The sequence below is a fragment of the Myotis nattereri genome, assembly GCF_964212035.1.
Source record: "Myotis nattereri genome assembly, chromosome: 6".
Taxonomy (NCBI): domain Eukaryota; kingdom Metazoa; phylum Chordata; class Mammalia; order Chiroptera; family Vespertilionidae; genus Myotis; species Myotis nattereri.
Genome location: NC_138081.1, coordinates 50541994 through 50564401, shown reverse-complemented (window position 1 = coordinate 50564401; position 22408 = coordinate 50541994).

Genomic DNA, 22408 nt, shown 5'->3' with positions numbered 1-22408 from the left:
AGCAGTTCACTCTAAAAAACATATTTTAATTCTAACTTAATTTAAATTTAAACACACTGTTTGAATTACTGGAATTTCTTTCTTTGGAATAACAGAAACTCCATGTTTTCTCTCACTACATAACTGGACTTATTTCATATTCAACCTGCAATACTTTATTTTTTATAGAGCCAAAGAAATAGTCCATTAAATATTAATAACACTGCATCCCTAATGAAGAGCTAATTATCCCTCCTTAATAGTGTTTTATTATTAAAATAAAAAGGAATATTTTGAAGCAATGCAAACAGAGTTTGATTCATAAAGCTATGATTGTTAGCTTTCTGTCACTTTTTTTTACTTCTGATTAACCTCAAACAGAAAACTATCAACTGTGTGTTTTGTCCTTTAACATGGCTTTATTGTAATTTAGCATTGCTGGAATTTTATCTTAAGATACAGATTTTCTCTGCGAGAGTTACTTATGTAGAATTTAATGTCAGAAATTAATAATAGGTAAAAGTTTTAAGATCTGTAATGCTCCCACTCTAGGCTGCTGAATTTACATTTTTGGATTATATTTCTTATAATTTTGTGCAGTCCCTCTATCACACTGCAGGTAGTTCTTGAATTCCATGTTGTGCCAAACCATGTATGTTTCTAAATGTTAGAACATTTGTAGAGCTGAATTGATGACATATTTATGTACTAAAGCAAGTAGTATTTTTAATTGATATCAAATATAGCAAATGTCATACATATGTGTTAATGTCTAAAAGCTGTCAATCCACTGTGTTTTGAAAGACTCAAATATGCTTCTGGACTTTTTAGCATCTTCTCCCTCCTTTTATTTCTTGTAATTATGCTGATTTTTGATGCTCCTAAAATAAGAAGTCTGTTTTAATGTGAGAATGTAAATCCCTCCCAGACGCTACTCTGAAGGAAGCTAAATATGCTCCCTGGAAAGGAAGCATTACCCTCTTTAAGCCAAAGAAATGACAGCTAAGGAAAAGGCAGTCTGGAAACGACTTCGACTTGGCTATGTTTTATCCCCACAAATGCAATGCTTCATAAATATGGAGGACTGACAATGTCGACAAACCCCTCTGTGTTAAAGAATGCTCCGTGGCTTTGGCCTGCTGAGAGACAATAGCAGCAGGGACTATCTGGCATTGAGCAACCAGAAAGGGGGTGGTTCTTTATGAGCAAAGGCATTGACCATGATTCAAAAAGGCAGGGATGCAGTCTATGCCAGGTTCTGCAGAGAGCAGCTATAGCTCTGAACTCAAGGATAAAATATACCCTTTTGGTTAGTTCAGCCAAGCCTCAAGCACACCTATGATCATTCCCTTAAAAAGAGAATTGTTAACTGCTAATATGGGGAACCTAACCTAAAATTGCAGAGTCTTGGCATGTTCAAGATGTGACATTGGCAGATCAGGATTAGAAAGCCCAGGCATAGTTAACTCAGAAATGTTTTTAAAATAAATGTCAATGTTATAATGCAGCATGATAAACATTCAAAGATTTCTTTATCTGATATACACTTGTGATTTTTTTTAACATAGGAAAACAAGAAGATAATTCTTTCCCAATAACTCAACAAATGTTTATTGAGCATATACTATGTGCCAAGTCATTGAATAGTTCCTGGGTTTGAGGAATTGACATCAAATGATTTCGTTTTGGTGTACTATTCTATTACTTTTCTCAACTCTATTTTTTTTCTTGTTTTTTTGTTTGTTTGCTTATTTTATTTGTTCGCTTTTTTTGTTGTTCTTAAACTATATGATAAGATAGTTAAATTAGATGATTTCTAAGGGAAGCTTCCAAGCAAAAGTATTAAAGTTCTATTCTATTTGGAACTATTTGCTGTATAGCCATGCCCTTATTGATATTGTGTGTAATTTTGGATTTTTCAGGCATCAAGCTTGCTTAAAATATATAAAATATTCCTTTTAAAGGACTGGTTATAACAATATTTAGTAAAAGTGTGGATAGTAGCACATAAATATTTGGTGGCTATTTGGAGAGACTTTAGATACTTACATGTCAGTCTATCTCTAACTAAATCCTCTATAAGAGATGAAATAGTAGCTTATCCGATTCCTAAAGTCAGGTGTTAAAAATTCAATAGGAAGAATTCCATTTTATCCACATCCTTTCCAACACTTGTTGTTTCTTGTCATATTGATAAAGCCATTCTAACAACATATATAATGTTAATAACCGATGTTCTCCAATAAGTTCTTAAAACAAGAACTCCAAACATGCACTCTTATCCAAATGAACTTGTCTGCAATATCTATACCAGAGAAGTAAATAAAAGGAAACCTATTTTGGTAATATTTAGTTATAACACTAAGAATGCACATAAGTAAAATACAAAGTGTTTCAGGTTTCATTAATCGATAACAAATATACAGAGATATATAGAACTAAGACAAGCTATAGTGATAAATTAACAAAGAAGAGGATTATTTAGCCAACATCAATATGATTCCCAAGCACATGGACTAAATATTTATTCAATTTGTTTAGATTTTCCAAGCTACAAATGAGTTCAAGGTTGTTTTTTGTCATATTATATGTTTAATATTTTTATATTTAATAAATTCTAATTGCCATAAATTAATACACATAACAATGGCCAAATTGAAATCATAAATACTCCATGAGCCTACCCAGCATTCCTATCCAGAAATGATGAAATAAGGAAGTTCCAAAGGAGTTGACTAAGGGAAATTCTGTTAGATCACAGACAACCCTAATTGAATGGGGTAGATACCAGGAGTTAGAATGCATTATTCACTTATTCAGGAAATAATCATTGAACACTTTATATAAGTTATTCTAGTCCCAGAGGTAGAACAGTGTGCAAAATGGACAAGGTTCCTGCACTCATGGAGCCTATAATGTAGTTAATGGAAGAAGGGAGTCAGGTGATAATTAAACAAAAAAATGAGAAGTAAAGAACAATATGTATTTTATTAGTGAATGTTAGATAAATAAAATAAGGTATTATACTGGATTGAAAAAGAGGGCTACTTAAGATCAGGGAATAAGGTAAGTTCTTTACCGGTAGGTGAACATTTAAACTCCAGGGATGGGACGAAGCGGAGGAGTGTTCAGAGGATGCAAAAATCAGGAAGAGGATCTAAAGGAAGAAACAGCCAGTGAAAAAACCCAGGGTAGAAACAAGCTTTTAAGAAAAGAAAGGCAGGCATGGCTGGAATTTAAAAGACAAGGGAAGGGGTGTGTGAGATGAAAACAGAGGAAAATGGGCACCGGTTGTACTGGAATCGAAACACTGGTAAAGAATGTAGATGTTATTCTAACTACATTAGTAGCCATAAAATGATTTAATGCCAGGAGAATAAAACGATCCATCTAAGTGAGGATAATTGGCTTCTGTGTTTGAGGTTGGGGATAGTGCTGTGTTTGGGCCACCTCAGGGCCAGAATGGAGAAAAGATGACCAGCTAGGAGATGATGGTGATTTACCCACAGCTTGTCTAGAAAAAAATAAAAATAAGAGTGGGATTTGGGATACGATTTGGGGATGAGGACAAACCTTGGTCTTTCTAATTGATTGAATGAGTGCAGTAAGGTTAAGAGGAATGAAAGAAATCTAAGTTGTACCTTGAACTCTACTGTATCGTTTTCTAGTCTGTCTGCAATAGCTGTTTCTACTGTAGTTTGTGACTTTGTTCACTTCATCTATTCACTTATTCCCTTTGACTTTCTGTTCTCTATTCTGTAAAGCTTGCTGGCATTTCAACCAACAGCCATGCACCATGTCAAAAGGTTCTCTATCATGTTCCTACCTAGCTCTGCATAGGGAATGAGCCCATTTATCTTCTCTAAGAAAACACACAGTTTTACAGGGAAAACACAGACTTACTGACTGAATTAAAGCAGAAAAGCCAATATCCTAGGAATCAGCATTCTAATGTATATTTCCTAAATTTCTCTAGGGGAAGTAAAAGGAAAACATTCAAACCTAGAATAAAGAGAATCGCAAAAAAGGTCATTCATATTTGCCCCCTATGGTGAATCCCAAAACACATTATAGACATAATGGAAAACGTAAAAGCTGTATGTGTTTTATGAAATATACTGTGTAATGAATTGATGGTTTATATTAAACTGTAGAATTGGGGGGGGGGGAGAATAAGGAGCAATCATGTGCAATATCTCTCAGGTGAAAATAATGAGTTTACAGTTAGACAAGGTTTCTGAACAACATTCAGTACTTCCTACAAATATGTAGAGGTAACATTATTTTTCAATCTTTGACACTAATGGGGTAATTTTCATGATTTCTGCTTATGGCTAGAACATTGGCTATGTGGAGCAAGAACTGCTCTCATTTGCCACATACAATTTAAATCATTTTGTTAAAGGAGGCTCCCTGCCTCCAGATATCACATATATTAGCTAGCTAATTTAAGAGTGACTTGGCCGCCACCACTGTACCTTTGTCTGGAAGGATGTTCGGAAGGACATCCAGAAGACGTCTGGTTAATTAGCATATTACCTTTTTATTAGTATAGATGGCTGCAATTTATTAAGCACTTACTTGGTGCCAGGTATTCTGCAATGCTTCTGCAAGCATCTGAGCTCCATCATCTCTCATGCAGACTTCTCCAACAGTTTGTTAACTGGCCTTTCTCTTTCTTAACTTACCTTCTATAGCCTAGTCTCCATATTGCAACCACAAACAAATATTTTTTAAGAGACAAAAGTTAGATCATACTACTTCTTAAAACCCTTCAGTAGTGTCGCACAGAGCTAAAAATAAGTTTAACCTTTTTATACTGCTCTTCAAGGCTGCGTGATCTGGCCCTTGCCCCTCTCCTTACCCCATTCTTTTCTGCTCTTCCCTCACAGGACTGCTTTGTGCTATTCAGAGGCTGCCCTATGTCAGCAAAGGCCCTTTGCTCTTGTCTTTGCCTGTGAAGCCCTTCCCCTAGCTCTTCAGTTGTCCCCTGCTCACTCTTCATGCCTCAACTCATATGTCACATCCAAAAGTGAAGCAAAGACAGCCCTTCTCATACGCAAGTGTTTCATATTCGAAAGCTCATGACCTTCCAAAACATCCCATTGTCTCAGAACACAAGAAGGTTTGAGGGACAACAAAGAATTCTTGCTTCTACTTTTCAAGTACTCTGGCTATTTCAAATGTCTATTGGCCAGGGAAGATACACTCAAAGGTGAGTTTGATGCCCAGTGTCAGAAACTTGAAACTTGCATAGCAGGGCTAGAGCAGCCCACAGGCAGCAGCCTGAGACACACACAGGCCACACAGGAGTTGTACACTGCATGTCAGCGTGAAACGTTCCCTGCAGTGCACACAGAACTGCCTGAGCCCTGCCAATGTGGACAGGGTTTAAATGACTCTTTCACTCAGCTCATCCTCTCCTTGAGTAGATGTCATGGGTGGGGTCCAATCAGAGTAAAGCCCCCACTTAGCATTCTTGCTGGCATCAAGCTCTACATACCAATGGAAGAAATTTAATAATGCAGAACTGCATCTTTGGTAGTAAACTGCTAACCTGGTAAGCAGTTTCTTCATTTGAAATAACCCAATATGCAATGACTATTAGTGACTTCATTTTAAAGCCCCAGCACAGCCTTCCAAAAATTATTCCAGAAACCAGATTTAATGAGCAACAAGTCTACCCTGAAAGGGAAGAAGTAGGGGTAGATGAAGTTGGGGTAATTGGGGGCAGGTGGGGTAGTGGGTATCTAGTTAGATTGGAAATTATGAGAATATAGATAATTTCAGCCCAAATGCCTTAATGATTCCAACCTATGCCCTTTTCCTGAGCTGTGAAACACTGAATTATTGTTCCACAATGAATGGCTTAGGGACCAGCAGTTTGGCATCACCTGGGAGCTAGTTACACCTGCAGAATCTCAAACCCCACCCTGGACACACGGAATCAGAACGCTATTCAGTTTAACAAGATCCCCAGGTGGTTATATGCAAGCTAGCACTTGAGAGGCTCTGTTCACGGTCAGGTGTTTCATTCTAAGTGCACATGAGGATCACCAGGGGAGCTTTTCAAATTCCTATGCCCAGGCCCATTTTGGGTTCATTAAGTGAAAAATCCACAAAGAGTGTCCAGGCATTTCTCTTTTTTTTTCTCTCCTTAAAGCATGCCAGATGATTTCAACAGGTGGCCAAGCTGCAGAATTATTTTTCTGGATTATAAAGAATTCTTATAGCTTTTATATAATTTCTATATATTGTGATTCACATGATTTGTCCATGACAGGAGAAACATTATTCATTATATCAGATTCTTGCTTACAGAAAATGAAGTACACAAGATCTACTTAAATATGCCACATATACGAATAAAATTAGTAGAGAATATATATGTTTCAGTAAATGTCATGTGTAAATGTTCTCAGGAACGACATTCTTGTGCGTTGGTGTGCACGAATGCATTTAATGGCTAAAAGTTGGTCATTGCTATTTTTTCTAACATCACTTAGTTCTTTTCTCCCGGATTCGGCAGCCGTGGGCATTTTTCAACCTAACAGCACCATGAAATAGACACCCTGCTACAAAATGTTAAATAAAAAATTTACTTACAACCATGGGAGCTCGATGAAAGGATGTAGCTTCGTTGCTGAAATGTCAGATGCAACCCTCTAAGTGGGTTGCTTTTAAAAATCTCTCCCGCAGGCTTCCCTTTTCTTCTACCCAGCAATTGCATTAATAGGTGCTTCTAAAAGGTAGCCGGTCCTCTCAAGACGTTGTCTTAAAAAAGTTTCTTTTAATCAAGCCTTGCCTATAATGCTCTTCATTTACTTTCTTTAGTGAAGGTATAACATGAAAGCCAATACCAAGCCACTGGGGGGAGAATAACATGTCCAGGGGCTGGAGGAAACCGAGGCCTGATGCCTCCCCTTTGAAGTGTGGCCACCTGCGTGCTCCCATTGACGGGGCAGCCTCCTTCAAAGGGACAGGGCTGCACTTCTCCCCCACCTGGCCACTGCACGTTATAACGTTTCTGAGTCAGCAGGGGCTACTTTCAAGTTAAAATTCGGATTAAAACGCTAAATTGTGAGTGGTCAATGGCTCATAAGGTAGCTTTCAAACGTGACTGTGATTTGAGATCTGCTCAGCAGTCTCTTCCCCACCCCTTTCCTTTGCCCTCTTGTCACCATTTGTATTTCAAAGGCCGGGCTCCTTTCAAATTAGTTTCTAAATCAGAATTCAACGAAGTCACTAACATGAAGGTGACTAGTTGATGTATCCAGAGCAATCAGGAAACTGAAAAACCAAAATAGCTTCCCACCTACATCGATTGACCTTGTCGCGGAAAAGAAAAGTTGGTGGAGAATTGAAACTTTTTTTCTTTTCCTTTACTCTTGGCTGCAATGAGAAAGATGATTTATTTAGAGATTTAAAATAAATGTTGACAGTTGCATTTTATGATTCCATCTATGTACTAAAGTATATGTATTCAGATGGTTTCTAATGGCCCGTTATAATCCTAAAGACTCTTAGCTCCTTAGGGGGTCTTTTTAGCATAGGAGAGGGTCAAAGGAAAGAAAAGAAAGCTTAATAAGAAAAGACGCTAGCATTAAGGTTTAGCCATTGAAAATACTTTGCTTTATATTCTTTGAGATTAGTATGTAGTTAAGATTAAGACTACTATCTGTAATGATAGCATTTCCCTTCAAATTGGACTATTATGTTAAACATATTCTTAAAAATGCTATCTGCTAAGAAAATACCAATGCTTTAAGTTTTCATTTCCCTTTTAATCCTCAGAAAATGACTGTCTTCATGTGACTATGATTTGAAAGTATTCCTCCCACCCCTGGCTGGATGAATGCCTTAGCCACAAAATATATGTATCTACAGTGACACCAACATTTCCCTTCTTGGAAGAATCTAGACCAGCTTTGGGTAAAATCAGAATGACCCTTGAACACTTGATCCAAATATGTTGCTAGAAACATCTCAAAATTGTACTAAAATCTAAATATGGTCCCAGGATTAACTGTAATTTATCCTACTTTTCCATTAGAAAGGTAAACAAAATCACTTGAATTTATTATTATTATTACTAGTGGCCCGGTGCACAAATTCATGCACATTGAAAGAAATTAATTAGAAGAAATATTTTATATCGCTATTCACCCTTTCTCTATAATAGAAATGTCAACCAAATTCATGATCGACAATGACAAATTGAAACAGACGTGTGTGATTGGCGCCAGCGAGAGCTTTATATAGAGAGAATAAACTTGCTTAATTAGACCTGCTTTCTGATTTAGCAAAACTTTTTCTAGCCCAGTGAAGTACCCCAACTTCTCTTTCAAGTAATTTTCAGCAACACAGCAGTAAATAGCAATAAGAAACAGATTATGATTGTAGATCATGCAGGAAGAACAAAGGGTAAAATATTTAACTGCAGCAGTGTTTGACTATATTCCGCACAGTGAGAAAACCTGTAGTCATTTTCAAGATCCACCATTTCTTGCTTCTTTTCAGTTGGGTCAAGTTTCTAAGCTTTCTAAATCTCCGGAGCTAATGAAAAGAAAATAGGATTCCACTGAGTCTCCTATCTACCTACTCCAGATCTTCTGTGAGGATCAAATGAGATGAGGCATGGGAAAATGCTTCACAGACATTTGGTTACAGTGTAAAATGTTTCCACCTGACTATAAAGCAAGTCATGTTCCTGGGCTGAAGAAACTACAAGGAGGCTAGTCGCTAGGGAGAGGAAGCTGGGCATTGCTACATGATGTCATTACCTGGTGCCCACAGTGACTGTTTCTGGGCCAGGCTGGGCTGTGGGCTGCATTTTGTGCCATGGGGTTTCAGCAGCGTCAGCTGTGATTTGGTGGGGTGTCACTCCGGGGTGGTGGTGGAGCCTGTATCCCACTTGGGGCAAGCCAAGTGTTGCTTTATGGGTGCCAGGTCTGCAGTGCCATTTCTCTGTAAATGGCCAGTGAGCATAATGGCAGCTCCTGCATTGAGTGTCTGCCCTCTGGTGGTCAGTGTGCATCATAGTGGCCGGTTGGATGGTCAGACACTTAGCATATTAGCCTTTTATGTTTATAGATTATTATTATTATTATTGTTATTATTATTATTATTTTACAATATGGCACCTATCATTCAGAATAGGGAAGATTATAATCCTAGATAAGAACATGGGAGAGAAATGGAAAAGTTAGAGAAAGGAAATTTGTATAAATCTTTCACTCACTTTTGAGGTAGAGCATAGAAATAAATGACAAAGTGTGGCTATTATGCAATTTGTGCAATTTGAAATCATGTACCAATCTATAGATATAAATTTTTAAAGCACTCCTAAATTTTGCACATCTTATACACAAAATGTTAATGAGACTCTGCACTTTTAGAAGGGAAAGCACTGTCAATTTTTTGCTGTGGAAGTAACATTTCATTTTGCCAACACTAGCAACAATGAAACAATGCCCTAACTTTTTTTTCTTTTTTAACATTTTAGTTCTATGGCAATCACCGGGTTTTGCTTAGTCTTTGATAATAGAAATAATGTTGTCTATGCACATGTTATGCACAAGTAGCATTTCCATACAAGGTTTGCACGCTGCTACAGCTAAGCTTGTTCCTGATTTTGTATGATAAGGTAAATAACCTTCCATATCCTTTCTCATTAAGGATCTTGGAAGGACAGAAATATAAGAATGTCAGCCTCTGTCATTATTATATTTCCTTTAATCTGCAACCTTCTATTTATTGGCTTAAATGTATTTGAAGTGCCATCTTATGACAAGAGTTATAGTTGTGAAATGTAATGCTTCCTAAAATATAAAAACATTTATTTAAAAATCACTATTGAATGACTGCTTACCAACCCCTCCCCCACAAGTGATTAAGCTTTGAGGTATGTTTTGTGAAGTAAACACTTTTAATTATCAGGTATCATATTTTGGGGGAAATGAATCATAAGTTCATAAAATTTAGAATATTGAATTTATAAACTGACTTCATTTTCAGAAAATAACATTTATTTCAAAATTTTAAAGTACTTATATTACGTAAAAGCCTCTTCTAAAATATAACTTAAGAAACAATTTTGACAGTTGATGACATTTTCTGACTTCCTAACTATATCTTATACTAAAGTACAAAACAATGCTTAAAATATGTTTAAGTTGCAAATGATAGCCAGCTACTGAAATCTCCTTTAACAAATATAAAAAAAAAATCAAGAGGCCCCAAGAAAAAGGACTTAGAATTATAGTTGAAGCCTAGCCAGTGTGGCTCAGTGGTTGAACATCAACTCAGGAACCAGGAGGCCATGGTTCCATTCCCAATCAGGGCACATGCCTGTGTTGGGGGCTCGATCCCCAATACGAGGTGTGCAGGAGGAAGCCAAGCAATGATATTTCTCTCTCATCAATGTTTCCACCTCTCTCTCCTTCCCCCTTCCTTTCTGAAACCAATAAAAATATATTTTTAAAAAATTGTAGTTGAAGATAAGCATACCACTCATATGTCTTCATTTTTGAAAACCAAGAAACCCAGGCATTAGAAGATTATCTTGAATACTGATTTAATTAAAATCATATTACACAATTCATCACCTAAAATATTTTATGCTGTTCTCATTAGTAGGTGAATGTGTAATACATGCCATCATGATAACATACCAGAATGTTAACATGTGTAAGTTTAAGTTACTTCTTATCCAACTTTGGTTTTTATGTACAGATTAGGAATTATTATTGGTAATAATAGTGATAGTTTCCCATAGTGATCTAAAATATTGAAAAAAGTTGGAAATTAAAAAGCAAGGATTCATAAATCTACCTTAAGCTGGAGAAATGATGATAATCCCTATTATTAACACACTCTGTGTCTATTTTTTTACTACTGTCTCTAAGCAAAGAGATAAGAGGCCATGAGTGTCAGAGAAGCGAGCATCAAGCAGCAGAAGGCTCCACTTGTGTGTTTATTTGAGATTTTTCATAACACCGTGGTTCAGAAGTGCTTTTCTTATCAAATTCTCTCTCCTCTTCATCAGTTTTAGAGTCCATGCACTTTGTCATCCACATCATTATCCATTATCCATTTTTCTGCCAGGCCGAAGAAACACTGAAGGATGAAAACACTTTCGCTGACACTGGGAGTGCTAAATAACACACTGAACAAGCAGCGGTGTGGGGACTGGATTCCTTCCTGGTGTGTAAATGACAGCGGCCGCGCTGCTTGCCAGATTGATGGCAAGATGAAGGGACAGAGAAGCCTATAGCCCACCAGGCTATTTCAAAGGTGACAAGGCCTTCATGACCCTTGAAAGGACATTTCTCTGTCTTCTTTCTTTCCGTTTTTATATTAGGCTGTGTAAATATTAGTAAAGAGAAATGTTGGAAACATCTGGGATACAAAGGAAACAATCTGAAAATGATCACCTTTGCTTTCATGTAGCAAGCTTAAAGTACTCAGCTTTTGGAAGGTAGAGAAAAAGGGGGTGGTATTTCTATGAAGCGTGGCCAAGTGATGAAGATTTGGCCTTACCCTAACAAGAATATATAATAATTATTTCTACTTTCAGGAGAACAACTGTAGAGCAGCATTTGGAATCAAACAAATGTGTTTAAATGTACCAACATTTTCTTTCAGGTGTACCAGTATTTACCCAATATTGAATCATGTGAAAGAAAATTTTATAAGGAGCAATACAATACTCAAGTTTATGTCAAGTTGGTCATGAAATATTTTATGAAAATTGTTAATTTTAGAATGGAAAGTGAAGGCCCCTGCAACTTTGAAGTTCCCAGGTATTTGTAGTTTTGTTTATAATTTCTCAGATGACAGTTTCAATGAAAAACATCCATGGGGCCGACCAAGAAAGACATGGCAGATTCACTTTGCTCTCCCATTTCAAGTCATATTTAAAAACTTACTTCTTATTGAGACTAGAGCAAAGTGACTGCTGATTATCTCTTTCAGGAGAATAGTAGACTCTCTCCAAGAAACAACAAAAAAGACAAAGCAACACACCGAAATGATGCAAACAATTTTCCTTTGAATAGCAGGCAATACACAAAATGTCTGAATTCTGATAAGACTCTCAAGTTACTGGTATTAAGGGGATTTTATGTCAAACGGTTTGTATTGTATAGCATTACAAAGTTCAAGGGTGTAGTTGGCAAAGGAACATCAAATGCAATACAATCCAACTTTCAGCCTGATTCTGATATTAATATTAAGCCAGACTTTATCAGAGTACATTGTTTGTTTTTATAAGATAGATAAAGGGAAGACAAAAACTGACATAAGGTTAACCTGCATAATAAAACTTTAAATGTACTAATAACACTGATGAAAAAACTATTTTCTAAAATATTTTATGGAAATTATTAATATTCACTACCCATCTTATAATCTTCCTCTCAAAAGAGAGTGCAACAATAAAACAATTTGATTTTTTAAGTTTTGAACCATATGTCATTAAAAAATAAACAAATGCATTTAATACATTTGCTACAATTCTAGAAAATATGAAATACAGTATAGAAACCATTGATAGTAATTCAGTTATTCATTTGATCCCAACTTTGTAATCATTTATCTTCTAAGAAGCCTGAAAACAGGATTCAGTACTAATATTGACAGCCTTCTACCTGCTGTGCTGTCTGAGAAATACACCTGGAGGTTGGATGGAAAAGAGCTGGGAGTCAGTGGATTTGGACACTTACTGTAATGACAGCTGGCTTTTAACCTGCCTTTACTTTTGTGCTACTGATACGATTGCAGGCCGATTTGATTTGTTAATAGTAAAAGCAACCACACATGATATATTAGTGTTTTAAAGCATAAAGATGTCTCCCCAGAAAACACAAATTATTTTGTTCCACTCAATTAACTGAAACACCATTATAGTTATGTTTTGAGGCACTAAGTGGGCTCTCTCTCTCCCTCTCTCTCTCTCTTCATCTCTCTCTTCTTGCTCCTCTTTCCTTTTGTCCAACTTTTATTTCTTTGTTTTAACAGTCTTCTTTTTCTCTTCCTTCCTTCTCCCCCTTCATTTTCCCCTTCCTCGTCCTCAGCCTCTTTTTTTTCCCTATGTCATTTTCTCGATTAACATTGCTATGAACTCAGAGATGGAGATTAGAATGTAACCAGAATGATGACCCTTTCTGAATTTGAAGTTGCCAGCTTAATCTAAATTCACAGATTTTACATATATGAGTGTTTTCGTTAATTTTAGTCACAAGAAGTTGTTTAGTTTTCAAATTTATTTTTATATATTTTATTTTGCCCCCCAAAGACTAGCCTTACAATATTCACATGCATCCTTTTGTATTTTGTTCTGTTTTAATACTATATTGCTTATCTCCTAAACTTAAAATTGAACTATATCTATTTTTTCAAAATTTCTTTTATTTCCTTTATATAATTCAGCATTATAGAATCATCTTCAATATTTATTTTCAGAGGACAGGAATGATTCAGAGTAATAAATCTAATTTGGCTCAAATCTACTTTAGCTACAAAGCCAAAACATATTCTTGTTTCATGTACTTCGGGTTCTCACTCGATTGTACTGATTTAATCACTGAGTGTTCATTTTCTTTCATCATTCCTGTCTCTGTATTATTTTACATTTTTACCTGCAGTTATTTCATTATGCTATTCTTATACTTCCTTCATCCTTTCCCTTTTTAATACTTGATTTAGATAATATCTATAATAATAAAAGGGTAATATGCTAATTAGACCAGATGTCTTCTGGACATCATTCTGGACGTCCTTCCTGACGAAGCCTGGGGCCAGAGGGAAGCCAGCCTGGGACTCGGGTGCCTGCAGGTGGCCCGGGTGAAACCAACCTGGGTACTGGGTGCCTGTGGGCAGCCTGGGGGAAGCCAGCCCAGGTCCCAGGTGCCTGCTGGAGGCTGGAGGAGGGAAGCCTGACTCTTGCACAAATTTTCATGCATCGGGTCTCTAGTATACTATATATCCACCTCTGAAAAGTATTAGTTTTAAACGTGGTTTTAAGGTTGATTTTGAAAAAAAATATGAAAAATGCATTTGCACAATGCATGCTACATGTGTGTGCATGTGATTTAGTGTACACCGAATAATCCTAACAAAAAGAGTATGGTGCAATAGTTCTCTAATGGCAAAAATTAACTGGGTAAATCAATTTATTCCTGAAATTCTCTTCTTTGTCTTGTGATAAGTTGGGAGACACTTCTCAATGGTTCTCTTTTGTTTGCATACATCTTGCAAGCAGAGTCACTGACTGCCTTTGTCCCAGACTTGGCTTCAAAGGATATTTTAATAGAGAATAGGCTTGGATAGTAGAGTTAATATCTCCCTCTGAAGCAAGTAACAGGCTTGCTTATTGCCCTTTCAGATAGAGACTGTTGTCCCCATCTGGAGGAAAGATTGGCAGGCATGCTCACTGTCCAGTATAAAATATTCAGGTTCCCTAAGCTCAGCATCCTTCTCCTGTAACACAAGGCAGGGACCATCTGGCACAATTCATGTCACCTGCTAAGAATTGGGGCTCAGGAAAATGGTACAAATGCTGATATTCTGGCAGTGCTATTGCAATAAACCAATCTTTACTCTGCCCCTAGAGTTTTGTGACATCTGCCAGCATCCACGAAGTTTGGCAGGCTAACTCTGACCTCTCAGATTTTTGTTTATTGTTTTTGACAACATAGGTGATATGCATATACGAGATACATGACTTTCTGGAAGAGGAAAAATGAGGACCTTATAGGCTAATTAATGGGATTTGAGCATAATGCATGGGTATCAGTAGTGACAGGATGATAAATTTTATAGGCAACACATGTTCTGCCCAAACGCTGCCTAGGTTTTGCAAACTGTCCTCTAGGCTGGGGATAGGAGAGGACTTCCTTACCAATCTGGCAGTCAGCCGCATGTACTCCCCATTGTAACAACTCATGCTAAGATTTATTTGAGAGTTGAGGGAGGGCAAACGTTTCTGACCCTCTTAAGAAAACAGAGTCATGCACTACCCAGGTGCAACCAGGGGTATTCATGGCCTTTATTGCAGAAACCCAGAAAATTATTAGAATACTAGGGGCCTGGTGCACGAATGCATGAACCTTGAAAGGCACTGTGAGCCGCAAGGCTACAGTGGCCACAGGGGCAGGTCTCGACCCATCCTTCATGCCCTTGCCCAGCCCCTCCTTCTGCGGCCCCCACCCCCTTCCCTGTCTGTCGGCATCCCCGCTCCAGCTGCCGCCGCTTCCACATGCTGATGGCACCAGGCCCCATTCGCACCTGCTGACACTCCTGGTGGTCAGCGCATGTCATAGCGACCAGTTGTTCGGTTGTTCTGCCATTCGGTCTATTTGCATATTAGCCTTTTATTGTATAGGATTGGCTGGTTTGCTTGGGAGGTGAGAGTGTTGGGCACATAAAGTTTGTTAAGAAGAATGGTAACATTCGCATTCTGACTCCTGAGAGACAGAACAGGGCAGAGCGGGATTTGGTGGGGAAGGTTGGGCAGACCAAGAGTACAGAGCACACCCACCAATCAAAGTCTAAACTCCTTAGTTTTAGCAGTTGTTGCCACCAGCTCTGGCTTCTGCTCCCTTAAAAAAAAAAAAGGAAGAAGAAGAATGGTAACAGCTGAACCGTCTTATAGCTCAACACCTCATGTAGTCTATTATGTTAACCTTTAATTCCCTTGATCTCAGGTTTATTTTATTTTTTTCCAACGTATCCTGGCTGCTGTAAGGAATCTTTGGCACTCTAAGGGAGATATCAGAGAGAGAGAGAGAGAGAGAGAGAGAGAGAGAGAGAGAGAGAGAGAGAGAGAACTCCCATGGGAAAGTGTAGTTGAAGCACTAGCTAGTATTTTGGCTGTTACTACTGGGATTGGTTTTATAATGCTAATAAAGGTGACCCACCAGAATATCAAAAACATACACAAAGGATATAGATAAACTAATTAAATCAGCTTTGCTATCCTGGAATACTTTCTAGAGTAGTGATAGCTCACATTTAAGTTTAGTGGGTAACAATATTGAAATAGAGCAAGAAAAAAACAAAAGAAATCTTGTGAATATTGCAAGGCTAGATTTCCTTGGGATAAAAAAAAACTTTTATATTAAGAAAAATACAACAACAGTCACTCTTCCTGAGTGAAAACTTAAGAGATATTATTCTTGTAATGATAGCAGGTGCCACAGATAAGATGGACTCCTTAAGAAAAGTTGTCACTATGCAAGTCAAGCCTAAATCAGTCAAACTCCATAGGCCTAGCCGGAAAGGAATGTGACTGCTGAAATAGGAGCCCCCCAAATTGATGGTGTCAGTAATAACGACCTTACTACACTACACTGCTGATGGAAGAGCTGAAAACAGGTTTGTTTGGTTGAGTCAGAAGTCCCTGCTATATTATTTGCAATGGAAATAAATCAAGACTTTCTTTTTTAAAAATATATTTTTATTGATTTCAGAAAGGAAAGGAGAGGTGGAGAGAGAAAGAAACATTAATGATGAGAGAGCATCATTGATTGGCTGCCTCCTGCATGCCCCCCACCCCCCATTGGAGATCGAGCCCATAACCCGGGCATGTGCCCTTGACTGGAATCGAACCTGGGACCCTTCGGTCTGCAGGCTGACACTCTATCTACTGAGCCAAACCAGTTAGGGCCAAGCCTTTCTTATTGGTTCAGAGCTGCTGTCTCCCTCCAGGCCCTCAGTCCGTTTTCACTCTTATACCATGAACTTACCTTCTTTAATGACAAAGACAATTAGGCATTGGATCTTGGTCTCCCTGTCCACAGGATGACTGAAAGCTATATGTAGCAGTCCAAGGATGGTGAAGAACTTCAGGAAGGAGGAAGGCTCAAACTTGGAAAACTGTTGGACAGACTTGCTCAAGGCACTGTCTTACATGTTGCAGGTGGGAGAGTGGGGTACTCAAATTCATCTGATTATGTTTGAGCAAGGTTCACAGTGGAGAAATAAAGGGAAGTTAACATGATCTCATGGGAGGGACTCTGCTTTTGTTACCTCTATATCTGAATGATTAATAGGAGTCCATACGTTTTTGTATTTCCCTGTTCAATAAATGCTGGAATTTTCCTGATTGAGAAGAGTGACATGTATGTTTACTTTGAGTATCCTCAAAGACGTGTGTGCACGCATGTACACACACACACACACACACACACACACACACCTCCTTGTTGGCCTGAAAACAGATTGAACATTCTAATCAGATATTAATTTTGCCTTCAACTATGGACCCTCAAATGCCTCAGTTAAAATGTTCATTTAACTGATATTATTATTGCTTTCATTATTTGTGGATATAAAAGTCTAATTTATAGATAAGAATTATAATAAGACAATCTTAAAAATCAAAACATTAACATTGTAGTTAAAATTATATTTTTAGTGATCATTGAAGAGGTGAAGGAAAAGGAGTATTAAGTCATACTTGGAAAAAGTAGAGTTCTGGAATGTTTAGGCTGACTATGGGAAAATTAGGTATCTTTTAGGCTGTTGGCATAATAGAAGAGGTTGCTGAAAAAGGATTAGGGATTGCTCATGAGAAGTTTATACAATTTTAAAGTTTACCATGTCCAACTGTTAGGATAAAAGTAAGAAAATATCTTCAATATCTAATACCCTTGTGAAGGAAAACCCCTATTCTGTAAAACTACTGTGTGGAATTCTCTGCTATTCTTTGGACGGCCTCTATCTAATTCTGAAAAAGTAACTTTGCTTTCTAGCCTGCTTGAATAAGGGGGGAGAGAAACTTAGCTGTCTGACCTTGTAGGCCAGAGACTAGATACACCCAATGCCATGCCAGATGCATTTTCTAATTGATAGAACTGTGTAGTTTTCAAGGCCACCGCCAGCAAGCGCACAAAGGGCTGGCTCTTCCATAAAAAGGGAAGTTCTGCTTGTAGCTTTGCTTAGAATTTGGATTCATTTCCCTAAGCCCGCCACGGTGAATAAAGTGTAACTCTAAACTCTCAGAGCGCTGTTTGGTTCTTGTCCGGTTTTTCTGTAACACCCTTATAGTTGGTGGCACTGAGATATGCATGGGTGGCTACAGGCCCTAAGCATGAAGACGCCAGTAATTTCCAGTGTTAGCCCTATTAAAAGATGTTACTTGAGGTCTCTCTGCCCCATATAATCTATCTAGACAAAATTGCCTCAAACAATTCTTCATCTCTAATTCTATGGCTTATGAAGTCCTACACCCTCACCTATGATTCAAGATCTCTGCTGATTCTAATGGCCATATGTTTTTGGAAAAGTGTCTTTATGTGTGTGGTTCCTCTTCACTCCTGACTTCATTTTTTACACCTGTATGCCATCTTTATACTACCCCAAATCATTCAAGACATGTTAATTCCCTTAGGAGTTTTCACAAGAAATTAGTCATACAAAATACTTTATAAATTTCACTTGAATTTATGACTATTTGGAGTGAGGATTACCACATATGGATTCCAGTGTCTTTCTTGCAATATTATCTCTCTTCCTCCTTCCTTCACTGCATTTCACCCCCTTCCTTAATTAACCCTCTTGATAAGCTTCTTTCCTGCTATGGATAAGTATTCTTCTCTCTCCAGATCCTACTTCCCAAAGTGCATACCCAAGAACAATTCAGTAAGTAGTAGAAAAATAGTTTTTTTTCTTTTCATTTTAAACTTCTTTCAGATTAGATTATACTACTTAATTTGGACTATGTAAGTAATTGCAGATTCATGTAGATATTTTATATTAAAAATGTATATTTATTTTGTGTGTTTTTTTCTTCATAGTTCATTCTAAAAACAAATAGAAAACTCTATTAAACCCAGAGAACAGTATTGTTCAATAGTAAACAAATCTCCAAGAGTTTTATTACTTCATATTGTATCATCATTTCTTTTGTGGATGACAAAATCATAGATATATTCATTTTTTAATTCAAATTTTGAATTTGAGTTGCAAGAGAAATTTAATAAAGCTGAGACAACATTTAAACTTGTCAATTACCCAACAGAGCATACATTTCATAAATTTTTTTACTATAAAAAAACTCTGAAAATCGAATTTCCTTTGAACAATTTGTTCACCTCATTAGATCACAGTAACTGCAAGTTATATATAGAACATTGATTTCTTATTAGATAACTCTTTACATATACTGCAACTTCAGCTCTTTTTACTTAAAGTCATTTTCCTATTACGAATATAAATGACTTTCAGGTATCTTAACAACATGAACATATATTTTGGTAATTTTGCTGTGCTTGTATTTGAAATAGTCAGCATTTCAATTGTGCTGGACAGAAATCCAACTCAATCTAGCTAAGTAGAAAATGTGAATTAATGGAAGAAGAATAGGACCTGTTATACAATTGACAGAATTTCTGTGGACAGCAGGTAACTTCAAGTATCTCAGGGAGAGAAATTTCAAACTTGACACAACCAGTACTCACTCTCTTTTGCATCATCCATCTCTCACCTGCTTAATTCTTTTAGGCTTCATTATCTCTTCCAAGTATTTTCCACCTGGAGCCCAAGCTTGCAACCTTCTTATTCTATTCTTTAAGAAAGAAGGAGTCTCTTCCTGAAAAATAAAAATAAAAAAAGTACTCTGATTGCCCTGTCTTGGGCCTATACTTATGCTTTAGAATCCTCCCTTTTCCTAGAGTAATGAAATACCTACTATGATTGACCAAAGCAGGGTCATGTTCCCATCCCTATGGGCCAGGGTAGAGTGAAGTACTATAAGTGACAGTCCAACCACAACTAATTGGAAAGAAGGAAGGGCAATTTCCACAAGGAAAAGTGTGGATCTTAGCAAATGAAGGTGGGGAGAGAAAAGGTATTCTACACTAATTTAAAAACACACACAAAACAATGTATGTCTCTAGTCTTAATTCATTAGAATCTCTGCATGGTGAGCCTCTTGTTTTCAGTCTTATCTGGACAAGTCTGAAGGTCTGTGTGGAATTCATATCCTAGGATCTCTTTATATCAAAGACTTGGCACCTTTTAGACAATATTTTAATCCAAGGGAAGTAAATGTCATGGCACAGAAGTGTGGCTTAAGACAATGGATAAAGAAACATCAATGATTATTAAAGTAGCATTTTTTCTGCCTGTCATTCTATGACTCAGATTTATTGGACTAGCCTCCATGAATTCATGCCTGAGTCCTGGAGTGAAAACAGTGCAATAAAATATGAATAAGTTATAAGGGCTGTTTCACAATGATCTCTGTGGAATACTGAAGTGAAAGAGGTCATAGAATTTATGACAATAACTTCTGCAATGACCTGAGACCATACGCCAGCACAGATATCTTCATTCTCAATAATAGGTGCTAGAGCATTAGCATAGACATCGGTAGGCACTGTTAACTGTGGTAAAGACTTTGGAGCCCTAGCCGGTTTGGCTCAGTGGATAGAGTGTCAGCCTGCAGAATGGAATGTCCTGGTTTCAATTCTGATCAAGGGCACATGCCTGGGTTGCTGGCTTGATCCCCAGTAGAGGGCATGCAGGAGGCAACCGGTCAATGATTCTCTTTCATCATTGATGTTTCTATCTCTCTCCCTTCTTCTCTGAAATAAATAAAAAAATAAAGACTTTGGAAACTTGAAACACTAATTCAGAAGACCTATGTTCATTGCAGAATTATTTACAACCAGAGGCCCGGTGCATGAAATTCCTGCACAGGAGCCAGAGGGTTGGGGGGAGGCCCTCAGCCCGGCCTGCACCCTCTCCAATCAGGGACCCCTCGGGGGATGTCCGCCCATTTAGGCCTGATCCTGCAGAGATTGGGCCTAAACCAGCAGTTGGACATCCCTCTCACAATCCGGGACCACTGGCTCCTAACCGCTCGCCTGCCTGCCAGCCCGATTGCCCCTAACAACCTTTGCCTTGCCCCCTCCCCCCACCGTGCCATGTCCGGAAGGACGTATGGAAGGACATCTGGAAGACGTCCACTCTAATTAGCATATTACCCTTTTATTAGTATAGATAGTCAAGATTTGGAAGCAGCCCAAGTGTCCATCAGTAGATGAGTGGATAAAATAAGCTGAGGTACATTTCACAATAAAATACTACCTGGCTGTAAAAAAGAAGAAGAAGGAGGAGGAGGAAGAGGAGGAGGGGGAAGGAAATTTTACTTTTTGCAATAGCATGGATGGACCTAGAGGGCATTATGCTAAGTGAAGTAATCCAGTCAGAGAAAGATAAGTACAATATGAATCTAATGAACAAAATAAACTAACAACAAAATAGAAACAGACTCAGACTGACACTGTCAGAGGGGAGGGGTGAGAGAGATGGGTGAAAAAGGTGAAGGGATTAAGCCAAAAACAAACAACTTCATAGACACAGACAACAGTATGTTGATTACCAGAGAAAAGAGGAGTCAGGGGAAGGTAGAAGAGGGTAAAGAGGGGTGATGGAAAGAGATATAACATGGAGTGGTGAATATACAATACAATATTCAGGTGATGTATTATAGAAATGTACACCTGAAACCTATATAATTTTATTAATCTATGTCACCCCAATAAATTCAATTAAAAATAAAATAAAATAAAAATTTAATTTCCCATAAAAACCGCTACCAGAGAAAGGGAGTAGCAATGAGCTGTTAGTGACCTTCATTTTTCAGAGAGTGTTTAGGGTAGAGTAGGCAGCTTTAAAAGCCATCTATCTATTTCTCTTTAAAATAATCAGTCGCAAAAAGGTATCCAAATTGGAAAAGAAGAAGTAAAATTGTCATTATTAGCAGATTACATGATATTGTACATAGAAAACCCTAAAGACTCCATAAAAAACTATTAGACTTAATAAATGAATTTGGCAATGTAGCAGGATACAAAATTAACACTTAGAAATCTATGGCTTTTTAATATACCAATAATGAACTCACAGAAAGAGAAACTTAAAAAAAATCCCATTTACTATTGCAACAAAAAAAATTAAGATATCTATAAATAAACTTAACCAAGGACGAAAAGGACCTACACTCAGAAAATTACAGGATGCTGAAAAAAGAGATAGAGGAAAACATAAAAAAATAGAAGAACATACAGTGTCCATGGGCTGGTAAAATCAACATCATTAAAATGCCCATACCACACAAAGCAATCTATAGATTCAGTGCAATCCCCATTAAAATACCAACAGCATATTTCAAAGACCTAGAACAAACTCTCCAAAAATTCATCTGTAATTAAAAAAGACCCTCAATAGTTGCAGCAATCTTGAGAAAGAAGAACAAAGTTGGAGGGATCACAATACAAGATATCAAGCTTTATTACAAAACCACTGTTCTCAAAACTACCTGGTACTGGCACAAGAACAGACTTACAGACCAATGGAACAGAATAGAGAACCCAGAAATCTACCCAAACCAATATGCTCAATTAATATTTGACAAAGG